The sequence below is a fragment of the Ranitomeya variabilis genome, chromosome 8 (genome assembly GCF_051348905.1).
Source record: "Ranitomeya variabilis isolate aRanVar5 chromosome 8, aRanVar5.hap1, whole genome shotgun sequence".
Lineage (NCBI taxonomy): Eukaryota > Metazoa > Chordata > Amphibia > Anura > Dendrobatidae > Ranitomeya > Ranitomeya variabilis.
In genome coordinates, this window is record NC_135239.1 from 134589667 (window position 1) to 134604622 (window position 14956).

General features: G+C 44.3%; 1 protein-coding gene and 1 long non-coding RNA gene across 3 annotated transcripts in view; both read right to left on the reverse strand.

Annotated features, from left to right (window-relative positions):
• The window catches only part of ALDH9A1 (aldehyde dehydrogenase 9 family member A1), a 317452-nt gene that overhangs the window by 154791 nt on the left and 147705 nt on the right, over positions 1–14956 (reverse strand). The window lies entirely within an intron of this gene.
• Positions 1874–14956, reverse strand: part of LOC143788939 (uncharacterized) — a 15944-nt gene continuing 2861 nt past the window's right edge. The window contains exons 1-5 of the long non-coding RNA XR_013218760.1: positions 14286–14956; positions 13461–13560; positions 3085–3150; positions 2762–2954; positions 1874–2639 (exon numbers count right to left, since the gene is read on the reverse strand). The exon at positions 14286–14956 is cut by the window's right edge and continues 2861 nt beyond it. This is a non-coding gene — a long non-coding RNA (uncharacterized LOC143788939). The remainder of the gene's footprint in view (positions 2640–2761; positions 2955–3084; positions 3151–13460; positions 13561–14285) is intronic.

Here is a 14956-nt window from a genome sequence, read left to right on the forward strand (position 1 = left end):
GGTAATGACTCCCAAGACATTTAAAAACTCGGACTTGGGCCAAAGGTTGTATGGCAATCATTTTAATTACCCCCTGCCACAACGTCTTCCCAACACTCAAGGCAAGGCCCGCCAATGCCATTTGTTGTGGTTGGGGATGAGGCCTTTCAGATGTGTGGAAACCTCCTGAAACCATACTCCAGTCGGGACTTGACACACAGAAAAAGGATTTTTAATTACAGACTGACCAGGGCACGAAGAACAGTTGAGTGTGCCTTTGGTATCCTTTGTCTCAAAATGGCGCATTTTAGGGACAGCCTTTAATCTCAAAATTCAAACAGTCGATGAGGTTGTCAAGGCGTGTGTGGTTCTGCACAACTACATAATGGCTAAAGAACGACCCGACGTTGAGCCTGTTTCTAACCCATTGCCAGATTACCATCATTGGGCAACAGTTGAAGTTGCCCAAATGAGGGATACATTTGCGTCCTACTTCTTTCTGAGAGTAGATGTCTGTCCTGGCAAGATGACATGGTTTAGTGTTCTTGTAATGTTGTGTAATATTAGGTACCTGTAATTATTAAAATGTACTTTAATGTTTGCTGACAAAAAACACCTCTAGTTAAATACCTGTTCCAAGTGCCTTCTATGTTAGAATATTTTTTTTTAAATTCTAATAAGGTGATCACCGGTTCACAACTAAAGTTTTTAAAAAAATCCACTCGCTGTATCATGCAGATTGCATGAGACAGGGATTGGATTATAACCAAATTGGGTTATGCAACCCATGCTTTACACTACACCTCTTCTCACTTGAGGTCAGTGCTATGGTAGGTGACATTGGATTAGCTCTATCGTCTCTTCAGTCTGCATTTCTATATATTAATACAGACTGAAGAGATGATGAAGCTAATCCATCTCATATCTTTACTCACCTGCCCGTGTGTCAGAACTAGTGCACTCAGGATGCAGAAAACATAGTGCTGACACCTGGGCAGGTGAGCATTGTTGACCCCTGACCTTTTTTGCTGTATTAATATACATTTTTACAGGATTTTCAGTCAGTCCTCTGCGTTTTTGCCACCTCATAGCTCCATGACAGACACAAGAAGGAAAGCTGCAGTGTAAAGCAAATAAAGAAGAGGGGCAGTAGATTGTGTGTCATGGAGCTATGAGGTGGCAAAAACAGTGTGTGTACACAGCAACGTGTGTTGCCGGCGCATGTTGCCGGCAACAAAAGAGACAAAGATCAAGCAGTGATTGGGGAAAAACAACACAAATTTATTTAAAAAAAAATTATAACTTTTACGAACCAATGAAGGGGAAATGTTATGGACCTGGGGGGTATGGAGCTGGGAGGATTGCCTATGGGTGGATGATGAAGGGTCCAGGGGAAGAGCTAACTAAACTTGTGGGGTCTGGGAGGTCAAGGATGGAGGTAGACACATTAGGAGTGGAAGCATGGGATGGGAGAGACACATTGGAAGGGAGAGAAAAACTGGACAACACAGACACATTGGGAGGTGAGGGTGGAGGCAGTACGACACTTCTGCTGCCACCAGTCCTTTTGGCTTTTTGTCCCTTCCTTTTTTTGTGTCTCCTTGGGAGGGTGGGAGTGGTGGGGTCAGTAGGTCGTTCACAATGTGGACCAGGTCTTGTGGTGGTGGTGGACAGCCATGCAGGATCTTCAGGCGGCCTAGTGGTGGTGGTGGTGGACAGCCGTGCAGGATCTTCAGGCAGCCTAGTGGTGGTGGCGGTGGGCAGCCGTGCAGGTTCTGTAGGCAGCCTAGTGCCTGTGGCGGTGGTCAGCTGTGCAGGAGCAAAACTCTGCATGGGGGGTGGTGGGGGTGGAGTGGCTTTCAGCAGCACCCGGCATGGTGGTGACGGTGTAGTGGTGAGCGGCAGGCAGGACTGGGCATGGTGGTGGCCGTACAGTGGTATGCAGCAGAACTCGGTATTGTGTGTAATTGGTGACATAGGTGGCTGGTGGAAGTACCGAGTCTGCTGCATAGCCTGAACGTAAGCAGCATTGCAGGCCGGAATCACGTTGAGCTGGAGTTCAGGTGTAAGGTGTTCCGACATGCCCTGCTCGATCTTATTAAAAAAATGGTGTGCTGGACTCTGGAGGTCGGCTTCCAGATGGTTAAGGCATTGGTTGGGATCCTGGAAAAGTGTGTTAATATGGGTCAGACCACTTTCCAGTCTATCTCCCAGTGCCTTCAAGCCATTCTGGAAGACCGAGTTCAAGTAAATAAACTCAGGCATGAGTGACCTGTCTGAGGCCTTCTGCCACTGGCGGGAAGAGCCCCCCTCCCCCCCAAAAAAAAGAAGAGGCAGAGGACTGGGACAAAAGAACACCTGAAGGACCAGCTGCCTGTTCTCCAGCCTGTGAAAAGTAAAACATTACTCCAAAAAAATAACAATTGTAAAAGCGCCAGCTCCTGTGGAATAAAAAAATTCAGATTAGGGAATCCAACACAATGGAATACAACACCAAAATACTTACGTTCTCTGAGCAAGGACAGGCCTCAGGAAATCCAGCAGACGGTGGTATTTGTATTTACCTATCCTTGCAGCACCACTGCGAACTTGGATTTCCTGTCTCAGGTCCTTGTTGAAGTAATCCTTCATCGAACGCCAACGGGTTTTGACTTTGTTCACTGTGAATAGGGGTAAAAAAATTGTTAAACCGTGCACTCGCAGGAGTTTATCGCATCACACACAGTTGTGTGAGCCAGGCCTTCAGGTTTACTTCAGCATCAGACCACATTGCAATACTCACAAAAAGCTTTTCTGACTTATGGCGTGGCATTGTCCCAGTCATCCATCATCGCTTGGGCCACCTCATTCCACAGCCGCCGAATCACCACAGTGTCCGAGTGCTGCTGCTCCCGGGTGTCCCATAACGCAACTCGCTCCTGAACTAAGGTGATGAGGAGGTCGTTGTCTATGAATTCCTCCTCCTGTTATGGAACCTATAAATGAAACAAAGACATTAATGTTGGAAAGATAAAACCCTTAAAACAAAAACAGTCAAAAAGAAAAAAAAAAGTAAAGATTACCAAAAACAGTCAAGAATAAATAAAAACAGTCAAGAATACTTACATGCCGTCTTGCCATCGGAACTTGGGCCTGAGCCTGCTGGTCCTGCTCATCTGCACTGGAATGGTTCTGTAAAAAGAAAAATCGGTTATGTCATAGCCATTACCAACGTCCAAAATTCATCATCGGCAGGGGTACTAAGATCTATGGGACTTCTCTATGTGGAGGATGTAATGTGTGCCAAGTGATGATTGCCCAAGATGGTCTTGTTGTCGATAAATACCTGCACCAATCAGGCCTGTTATTTTAATTGTAGGTCAAAGAACTTGGTGTATTTGCTTGTTTGCAATTGCCCTAAATTATATGTGGGCCAAACGACAGAAGAACTAAGAAGAAGGACTCAACAGCATATGTCCAATATCTCCACCACGAAGAAAGATCGTGAAAAGGGCAAAACTATCTCTACAGTTTATAATATAGCTTGGAGAGTCTCCCAAAAAGAATAAAAATATAACTTTTAATGTAAATATTAAAAAATGGACAAACATGTAACTCACTTTGGGCTGTGACATACTGTCACACAACTATTTTTCAGGGATATTCAGCCACTGCTGCTATCCAGTATTTACGAACATTTATTCTGAGACACTATATCTATGGCCTAATGGCTATTTAGAACTCCCCTGATGAATCCCCAAGACTGGGGAAGAAACGCGTAGGAAGGCGTTTTTATCTTTATTTATATTTGGTGGGTGTCCATAGCAGGGCTCACTTGGGGCCTGTCCTTGTTAGGCCAGGAGTACTACAGGGGCACGACAGGGGCTTAGGGAACTGAACCTATTTATTTTCCCCTTTTTACCCTGCTGCATGGACCCCCTGTGGATTCCTTTGAACGACTGTGGGTATCCGTCCGTGTATATTTGGCGAGACCAAGCCAATTTTTATTCTTTCAGCACTGTTTTCGGCACGAGCACTTTATTCATGTATTATAAGAGTTACGTTTGTCCATTTTTTAATATTTACATTAAAAGTTATATTTTATTTCTTTTTTCAGAGACTCTCCAAGCTATATTACATTGATATTCCTGAGGGTATTGCAACGGTTTGGCTAGTCCACACTGTGGCTGGTTGTCTATCTCTACAGTAGCCTCACAATTTTTGGACGTACATGGGAGTAATATCAAGGGATTGAAAATTATGGGTTTGGAGAGTGTAAATTCGAACATTAGAGGAGGCAATATCACTCCCAAATTATTGAGATGTGAGTCGAAATGGATTTACAATTTACGGAGCCTTTCACCCGTCGGCCTGAATGAGGATCTACTTTTCACTGGCTTTTATAAGCAACTTTGAGGATGGACATTTATAAAGCAACTTTGAGGACTTTCTTATATATCTTTTTGATTCTTGACATTGAGATTATGAATATTTTCATGACTGTTTGCTCTATATATCTTTAGGGTTTACTTAACCTGTACTTGATGTTCCTTTGCCTTTGTTTGTCAACATGCCACCCTACTTTTTCGACTCAGACACTAAATACAATAAGTATGATTACTGTGACCTCTTTTGTGGAGTCTACTTGGGTAGTCTATATTGATCTCTTGATTGGTATAGCTGACCTTTCTAGGAAAGCTATATTTGGGATCTTTCTGATCCTTTCTCCTTCCTTATCGACACCAAATACAATAAACATGATCTTCCTGGACTCAGGGTTTGTTGTCACTCGTTAAGATATAAAGGTTTGGAGATTTCATGTATAGGCCCTACATTTATTGGATTAATGCTGTGTTGCAGTAACTTAGTCTCTGGACCATCTACTATGTGGCGTGAGAGTATCGATATTTCTATATACATTCTTGCCACTTGTTATGCCATGACTGGCGAGTGGGGACAAATGAGCTTTTGTCTTGTGTGTTGTAGAAATATTGGGATCAACTATTATTTCGATCTATTTTTTTCTCCCGGTATGGTTCTCTACATATGGAAAATCGGGGGCTAAGCCCCCCTTGACCCTATCTTTACACCTGGTGCAGATATATTGGTGTGTTATATTTGCATTAATTTAATGAAAATCTAAAGGATTTTTGTGTAAATATCTATGCTTATGCTCATTATACTCATGACATCTTAGCAGTGTTGATATGACAGCACCAGATATCTGATAGTTGCGAATTTATACCATAGATCGACGCTGGCATATTGATCTGGCACACATATGGGGATTAGAATTGGTTTGGTATTGGTATCAGAGGCTGTGCCTATATAGGGACATTTATGTTATTTCTATAGTTGTGGTGTAACAGCCCCAGTGGCTCAATACCTTAGGTGATCCCTCTATATGTTGTATAATTATATACATCATTGGTGACCCCTAAAAAAAGGACCTATGGGCCATGCGATTCAGCCTGTCGCATATACTTTACCCCTGTGCATCCTGGATAAAGGACCTGTAGGTCATGTGATTACATCTGATGCGTGTATATTAGTGTATAGACTAGCGTATGTGTTGTGAATTTGGATTCTGGGCTCCCCCGGTGGCTACTGGTGGAATTGAACTGTGTCTTCATCTTCTCTGTTCACCTGTTCCCATCAAGATGTGGGAGTCGCTATATAACCTTGCTGCTCTGTTAGTTGCTTGCCGGTCAACAAGGTTATCAGAAGCCTCTCTGTGCTTGTTCCTGCTCCTAGACAACTACTAGATAAGTTGGACTCTTGTCCATGTTTGTTTTTGCATTTTTGTTCCAGTTCACAGCTGTAGTTTCGTTACTGTGTCTGGAAAGCTCTTGTGAACAGGAATTGCCACTCTGGTGTTATGAGTTAATGCCAGAGTTTTAAAGTAATTTCTGGATGGTGTTTTTGATAGGGTTTTCAGCTGACCATGAAAGTGTCCTTTCTGTCTTCTGCTATGTAGTAAGTGGACCTCAAATTTGCTAAACCTATTTTCATACTACGTTTGTTATTTCATCTCAACTCACCGCCAATACATGTGGGGGGCCTCTGTCTCCTTTCGGGGTATTTCTCTAGAGGTGAGCTAGGACTAATATTTTCCTCTGCTAGCTTTATTTAGTCCTCCGGCTGGTGCTGGGCATCTAGAATCAACGTAGGCATGCTACCCGGCCACTGCTAGTTGTGCGTTAGGTTTAGTTCATGGTCAGCTCAGTTTCCATCTTCCAAGAGCTAGTTCCTATATATGCTTATGCTATGTTCTCTTGCCATTGAGATCATGACAGTTTGACCGGCCCTCAAAGTGTTAATTGTTTGGGCTGAAGCAGGAGAAAAAGAAGTGTTGAAGGGAAATTTTTTTTTTTTTTTTTTTTTTTCCCCTCAGAGTTTTGCTGCCTAGCCCTTAATTGCTGTCTAGCTGCTTCTTACCTCCTCTTAACCCTTGAATGGCTCTGTGTCCACCTGTTTGTAATGGATCTTCAGAGTGTAACTGCAGGTTTGAATAATCTCGCCACGAAGGTACAAAATTTGCAAGATTTTGTTTGTCATGCACCTGTATCTGAGCCGAGAATTCCTTTGCCGGAATTTTTCTCGGGGAATAGATCTGGGTTTCAGAATTTTCGAAATAATTGCAAATTATTTTTGTCCTTGAAATTTCGCTCTGCCGGAGACCCTGCACAGCAGGTCAGGATTGTGATTTCCTTGCTCCGGGGCGACCCTCAAGACTGGGCTTTTTCATTGACACCAGGGGATCCTGCGTTGCTCAATGTGGATGCGTTTTTTCTGGCCTTGGGGTTGCTTTATGACGAACCTCATTTGGAGCTTCAGGCAGAAAAAACTTTGATGTCCCTATCTCAGGGGCAAGATGAAGCAGAAATTTACTGCCAAAGATTCCGTAAATGGTCTGTGCTTACTCAGTGGAATGAGTGCGCCCTGGCGGCGACTTTCAGAGAGGGTCTCTCTGATGCCATTAAGGATGTTATGGTGGGGTTCCCTGTGCCTGCGGGTCTGAATGAGTCCATGACAATGGCTATTCAGATCGATAGGCGTTTGCGGGAGCGCAAACCAGTGCACCATCTGGCGGTGGCCACTGAGAAGTCGCCAGAGAGTATGCAGTGTGATAGAATTCTGTCCCGAAGCGAGCGGCAGAATTTTAGACGGAAAAATGGGTTGTGTTTCTATTGTGGTGATTCTACTCATGTTATATCAGCATGCTCTAAGCGCACTAAAAAGCTTGATAAATCTGTTTCCATTTGCACCTTACCGTCTAAGTTTATTCTATCTGTGACCCTGATTTGCTCTTTGTCATCTATTACCACGGACGCCTATGTCGACTCTGGCGCCGCTTTGAGTCTTATGGATTGGTCCTTTGCCAAACGCTGTGGGTATGATTTAGAGCCTTTGGAGACTTCTATTCCTCTGAAGGGGATTGACTCCACCCCATTGGCTAATAATAAACAACAATACTGGACACAAGTAACTATGCGTATTAATCCGGATCACCAGGAGATTATTCGCTTTCTGGTGTTGTATAATCTACATGATGATTTGGTGCTAGGATTGCCTTGGCTGCAATCTCACAACCCAGTCCTCGACTGGAGAGCTATGTCTGTGTTGAGCTGGGGATGTAAGGGGACTCATGGGGATGTACCTGTGGTTTCCATTTCATCATCTATTCCCTCTGAAATTCCTGAGTTCCTGTCTGACTATTATGACGTCTTTGAAGAATCCAAGCTTGGTTCGTTACCTCCGCACCGAGAGTGCGATTGTGCCATAGATTTAATTCCGGGTAGTAAATACCCAAAGGGTCGTTTATTTAATTTGTCTGTGCCTGAACATGCTGCTATGCGAGAATATATAAAGGAGTCCTTGGAAAAGGGACATATTCGTCCATCGTCATCTCCCTTAGGAGCCGGTTTTTTCTTTGTGTCAAAAAAAGACGGCTCTTTGAGACCATGTATTGATTATCGGCTTTTGAATAAGATCACTGTTAAATATCAATACCCATTGCCGTTGCTGACTGATTTGTTTGCTCGCATAAAGGGGGCCAAGTGGTTCTCTAAGATTGACCTTCGTGGGGCGTATAATTTGGTGCGAATCAGGCAGGGGGATGAGTGGAAAACCGCATTTAATACGCCCGAGGGCCACTTTGAGTATTTAGTGATGCCTTTTGGTCTTTCAAATGCTCCGTCAGTTTTCCAGTCCTTTATGCATGATATTTTTCGCGATTATTTGGATAAATTTATGATTGTGTATCTGGATGATATTCTGATTTTTTCGGATGACTGGGACTCTCATGTCCAGCAAGTCAGGAGGGTTTTTCAGGTTTTGCGGTCTAATTCTTTGTGTGTGAAGGGTTCTAAGTGTGTTTTTGGGGTACAGAGGATTTCCTTTTTGGGATATATTTTTTCCCCCTCTTCCATTGAAATGGATCCTGTCAAGGTTCAAGCCATTTGTGATTGGACGCAGCCCTCTTCTCTTAAGAGTCTTCAGAAATTTTTGGGCTTTGCTAACTTTTATCGTCGATTTATTGCTGGTTTTTCGGATATTGCTAAGCCATTGACCGATTTGACTAAGAAGGGTGCTGATGTTGCTGATTGGTCCCCTGATGCTGTGGAGGCCTTTCGGGAGCTTAAGCGCCGTTTTTCCTCTGCCCCTGTGTTGCGTCAGCCTGATGTTGCTCTACCTTTTCAGGTTGAGGTCGACGCTTCTGAGATCGGAGCTGGGGCAGTGTTGTCGCAGAAAAGTTCTGACTGCTCCGTGATGAGGCCTTGTGCCTTCTTTTCCCGTAAATTTTCGCCCGCTGAGCGGAATTATGATGTTGGGAATCGGGAGCTTTTGGCCATGAAGTGGGCTTTTGAGGAGTGGCGCCATTGGCTTGAGGGGGCCAGACATCAGGTGGTGGTATTGACTGACCACAAAAATTTGATTTATCTTGAGACCGCCAGGCGCCTGAATCCTAGACAGGCGCGCTGGTCATTATTTTTCTCTCGGTTTAATTTTGTGGTGTCATACCTACCGGGTTCTAAGAATCTTAGGGCGGATGCCCTTTCTAGGAGTTTTGAGCCTGACTCGCCTGGTAACTCTGAGCCCACAGGTATCCTTAAGGATGGAGTGGTATTGTCAGCCGTTTCTCCAGACCTGCGGCGGGCCTTGCAGGAGTTTCAGGCGGATAGACCTGATCGTTGCCCACCTGATAAACTGTTTGTTCCTGATGATTGGACCAGTAGAGTCATCTCTGAGGTTCATTCTTCTGCGTTGGCAGGTCATCCTGGCATTTTTGGTACCAGGGATTTGGTGGCAAGGTCCTTCTGGTGGCCTTCCCTGTCACGAGATGTGCGAGGCTTTGTGCAGTCTTGTGACGTTTGTGCTCGGGCCAAGCCTTGTTGTTCTCGGGCTAGTGGATTATTGTTGCCCTTGCCTATTCCTAAGAGGCCTTGGACGCACATCTCGATGGATTTTATTTCAGATCTGCCTGTTTCTCAGAAGATGTCTGTCATCTGGGTGGTGTGTGACCGTTTTTCTAAGATGGTCCATTTGGTTCCTCTGCCCAAGTTGCCTTCTTCTTCCGAGTTGGTTCCTCTGTTTTTTCAAAATGTTGTTCGTTTGCATGGTATTCCTGAGAATATCGTTTCTGACAGAGGGACCCAATTCGTGTCTAGATTTTGGCGGGCATTCTGTGCTAGGATGGGCATAGATTTATCTTTTTCGTCCGCTTTCCATCCTCAGACTAATGGCCAGACCGAGCGGATTAATCAGACCCTGGAGACATATCTGAGGTGTTTTGTGTCTGCTGACCAGGATGATTGGGTTGCTTTTTTGCCATTGGCGGAGTTCGCTCTCAATAATCGGGCCAGCTCTGCCACTTTGGTGTCCCCGTTTTTCTGTAATTCGGGGTTTCATCCTCGATTTTCCTCTGGTCAGGTGGAATCTTCGGATTGTCCTGGAGTGGATGCTGTGGTGGAGAGATTGCATCAGATCTGGGGGCAGGTGGTGGACAATTTGAGGTTGTCCCAGGAGAAGACTCAGCTTTTTGCCAACCGCCACCGTCGTGTTGGTCCTCGGCTTTGTGTTGGGGATTTGGTGTGGTTGTCTTCTCGTTTTGTCCCTATGAGGGTCTCTTCTCCTAAGTTTAAGCCTCGGTTCATCGGCCCGTATAAGATATTGGAGATTCTTAACCCTGTTTCCTTCCGTTTGGACCTCCCTGCATCCTTTTCTATTCATAACATTTTTCATCGGTCATTATTGCGCAGGTATGAGGTACCTGTTGTGCCTTCCGTTGAGCCTCCTGCTCCGGTGTTGGTTGAGGGTGAGTTGGAGTACGTTGTGGAGAAAATCTTAGACTCTCGTGTTTCCAGACGGAGACTCCAGTATCTGGTCAAGTGGAAGGGATACGGCCAGGAGGATAATTCTTGGGTGAATGCATCTGATGTTCATGCCTCTGATCTGGTTCGTGCCTTTCATAGGGCCCATCCTGATCGCCCTGGTGGTTCTGGTGAGGGTTCGGTGCCCCCTCCTTGAGGGGGGGGTACTGTTGTGAATTTGGATTCTGGGCTCCCCCGGTGGCTACTGGTGGAATTGAACTGTGTCTTCATCTTCTCTGTTCACCTGTTCCCATCAAGATGTGGGAGTCGCTATATAACCTTGCTGCTCTGTTAGTTGCTTGCCGGTCAACAATGTTATCAGAAGCCTCTCTGTGCTTGTTCCTGCTCCTAGACAACTACTAGATAAGTTGGACTCTTGTCCATGTTTGTTTTTGCATTTTTGTTCCAGTTCACAGCTGTAGTTTCGTTACTGTGTCTGGAAAGCTCTTGTGAACAGGAATTGCCACTCTGGTGTTATGAGTTAATGCCAGAGTTTTAAAGTAATTTCTGGATGGTGTTTTTGATAGGGTTTTCAGCTGACCATGAAAGTGTCCTTTCTGTCTTCTGCTATGTAGTAAGTGGACCTCAAATTTGCTAAACCTATTTTCATACTACGTTTGTTATTTCATCTCAACTCACCGCCAATACATGTGGGGGGCCTCTGTCTCCTTTCGGGGTATTTCTCTAGAGGTGAGCTAGGACTAATATTTTCCTCTGCTAGCTTTATTTAGTCCTCCGGCTGGTGCTGGGCATCTAGAATCAACGTAGGCATGCTACCCGGCCACTGCTAGTTGTGCGTTAGGTTTAGTTCATGGTCAGCTCAGTTTCCATCTTCCAAGAGCTAGTTCCTATATATGCTTATGCTATGTTCTCTTGCCATTGAGATCATGACACGTATGGTATGATGTTCACATATGTTCTTATGAAAGCGGTATACTTACCTTACCACCATGATAATAACTGTGTATGCACAACCATGCTTGCGGCGTTTCCACTTTGTTTATCACAATTGTACTATACCATCGTGCACCTTGGATAAAGGACCTGCGAGTCATGTGACTGTACGAGGTGTGCACATCAATGCACAAGTTGGACTATGTCTTAAGTTACACTAAACGACTTACCAACGATCACAACCAGCGATATGACCTGGCCGTGATCGTTGGTAAGTCGTTGTGTGGTCGCTGGGGAGCTGTCACACAGACAGCTCTCTCCAGCGACCAACGATCAGGGGAACGACTTCGGCATCGTTGAAACTGTCTTCAACGATGCCGAAGTCCCCCTGCAGCACCCGGGTAACCAGGGTAAACATCGGGTTACTAAGTGCAGGGCCGCGCTTTGTAACCCGATATTTACCCTGGTTACCATTGTAAAAGTAAAAAAAAAATACACTACATACTCACATTCTGATGTCTGTCACGTCCCCCGCCAGCGTCCACAGGGTTAAAACTGCTTTCGGCAGGAGTGCTGGTAATGCACGCGCTGCTGCCGAGAGCTTCCCTGCACTGAATGAGTCAGCGCCGGCAGTAACAGCGGTGACGTCACCGCTGTGCTCTGCTTTACGGCCGGCGCTGACACATTCAATGCAGGGAAGCTCTCGGCAGCAGCGCGTGCATATTAGCAGCGCTCTTGCCGAAAGCAGTTTTAACCCTGTGGACGCCGGGGGACGTGACAGACATCAGAATGTGAATATGTACTGTTTTTTTTTTTTTTTACTTTTACAATGGTAACCAGGGTAAATATTGGGTTACTAAGCGCGGCCCTGCACTTAGTAACCCGATATTTACCCTGGTTACAAGTGAACACATCGCTGGATCGGCGTCACACACGCCGATCCAGCCATGACAGCGGGTGATTAGCCACCAAAAAAAGGTTCTGATCATTCCCATCGACCAACGATCTCCCAGCAGGGGCCTGATCGTTGGTCGCTGTCACACGACCGAGATCGTTAGCGGGATCGTTGCTACGTCACCAAAAGCGTGACATTGCAACGATATCGTTAACGATATCGTTATGTGTGACTCAGCCTTAAGGCTTTATGTTTACCTATGCTTTTTTGCAGGAGGTAAGCTTGCTTTATCTCCATGATAACGGCTGGGTATGCAGTATTATGTTTGTGGTGCGTACACTCGATCTATTGCACCATACCATTGTGAATCTTAGATAAAGGACCTGTGGGTCATGTGACTGCATTTGATATGTGTGCACTGGTACTTAGATTTGATTACGATATAATGTCTGTGTACTCTCTTATGCAAGCGAGTAGCTTGCTGTATCACCATGACAATGGCTGTGTATGTGCAGTCATGCCTGTCGGGCATAGATACTTTTATTGCTATGGTAATAGGACTCCCAGAGACTTGCTGTCAGCACTCCATGAGGCAAGCCCTACAGCTGTGATGAGTTGCTAACTACCTATTCATGTATGAAAAAGTAAGATTCACAGAACCTCTCACTCACTCTCCTGCCCCTGATGAAGTCACAGCAGTGACGACATGAATTGGGCTGACAGGAGTCACTTTTCTGCCTTGCTTTTTATACTCGTCATAATGTGTCTGTTCATGAGCATGCCTACATGGGTCCTTTCAATATAGTGGTAATGTATTCATTGCAATTCATGCTGGTTGGTTAGGAGGTTTGATAGGATAATAATTTAAATAGAAATTCTGTGATTCTTATTACATATACTATTTCTCCTGACCTGGTTTATGGTGTGTTATAGAATTTATACCAGGGTATTTGCAGTAGTCTGCCTTCCTTTCCTACCCCTGCTTATTGTATTTGGTGTCTACTTATATATTACCCCTATTGACATATATTTTTATTATTATGGGGGCTTCTATTGTTATTGCATTCATATTTAGATGTGATAAAAATGTATATCTATTTCACATTTTTTACGGTTGCTTCATTTTTATAAAGAAACAGACACACATTTTGATAGTACAGTACTATCAAGTATTCCAAATATATTTATTCATTTGCTTGGCATGAATTGTGGTCTTAAATGATTTAAAAAAAATGCTTTTGTGGTTTTGTGTGTCCCAATAAAATTTTTTAATTCCTGGTGATCCCTGCTTTTTGGCATGTTTCTCGTCTTTGGGCATATTACCACATTGCAATACTTACGAAAAGCTTTTCTGACTCGTGTCGTGGCATTGTCCCAGTCATCCATCATCGCTCGGGCCACCTCATTCCACAGCCGCTGAATCACCACAGCGTCCGTGTGCTGTAAAAAGAAAAATATTTATTTTGCCACATGTGTAAGGCTATGTGCACACGTTCAGGATTTCATGCAGAAATTTTCTGAGCAAAACAGGATATTTTCTGCAAGAAATCCACATGCGTTTTTACCGCGTTTTTGGGTGCGTTTTTTTTGCGGATTTTTACGGAGGTTCCCAATGCAATAATATAGTGGGAAATTCGCAAAAAATCCACAAAATTAATGAACATGCTGCGTTTTTTACCGCGATGCATTTTTTTTGCGGAAAAAAACGCATCATGTGCATAGTAACATAGTAACATAGTTAGTAAGGCTGAAAAAAGACATTTGTCCATCCAGTTCAGCCTATATTCCTATATTCCATCATAATAAATCCCCTGATCTACATCCTTCTACAGAACCTAATAATTGTATGATACAATATTGTTCTGCTCCAGGAAGACATCCAGGCCTCTCTTGAACCCCTCGACTGAGTTCGCCATCACCACCTCCTCAGGCAAGCAATTCCAGATTCTCACTGCCCTAACAGTAAAGAATCCTCTTCTATGTTGGTGGAAAAACCTTCTCTCCTCCAGACGCAAAGAATGCATAAAAATTGCAGAATGCATTCTAAGTGATGGGATGCATAATGTATGTGTTTTTTTTGTGTTTTTATAGCGTGTTTATAGCGAAAAAACTGCGAAAAATCTGAAACGTGTGCACACAGCCTTATAGTGACAGTGAAAACTTACTCAGTAGCAAATGTCTCCTGTCCACTCTGTGAGGTCTGATCTTCACTGGAGGACATGATGAGGAATGCTGCAAGAGACACAGAAATGATTACAGACTGCAGGGGAAAAACAGACAGGCAGACATATAGCTTGTATACTTACATTATAGTCAGAGGCTTCCAAAAAAGAGTTTGCAATCCTAGTAGAGTCTTTAGAGTAATGGACTTCCACTGACCACATCTTCTTTTATAAGCTTTGTTTGGGGGTGGCTTAACACAAGTTCCTAGGCATGTTTACTCATAAAAACGCATGAGTATGCAAACGCAATCGTACGCAAGTACTTGCGCATTAATGCGTTCCCACAGACTGTAACGCGTTAATTTGACGCACCACTTCCGCAAGTGTATGGTGGCGGAAATTTGCCGCCACAAAAATGCAACACAGCGTGTTAGCCGCGCCCAGCCGCACACCGCAAAAATACGCATGTGTAAGCAAACGCGGGCAAACGCATGCACCTGCGTCTACAATATTAAATATATGAAATCAAGATGCATGCGGATGTATGCGTCCGAAACGCTGCGGACACAACCTCAAATGTGAAACCAGCCTTACTGTTTTGAAATTATCTTCACTCCATTTAAGAGTATGCAAATAAGGAAAGATCAGTGAGCCTACCTGGACCGTGAAAACAA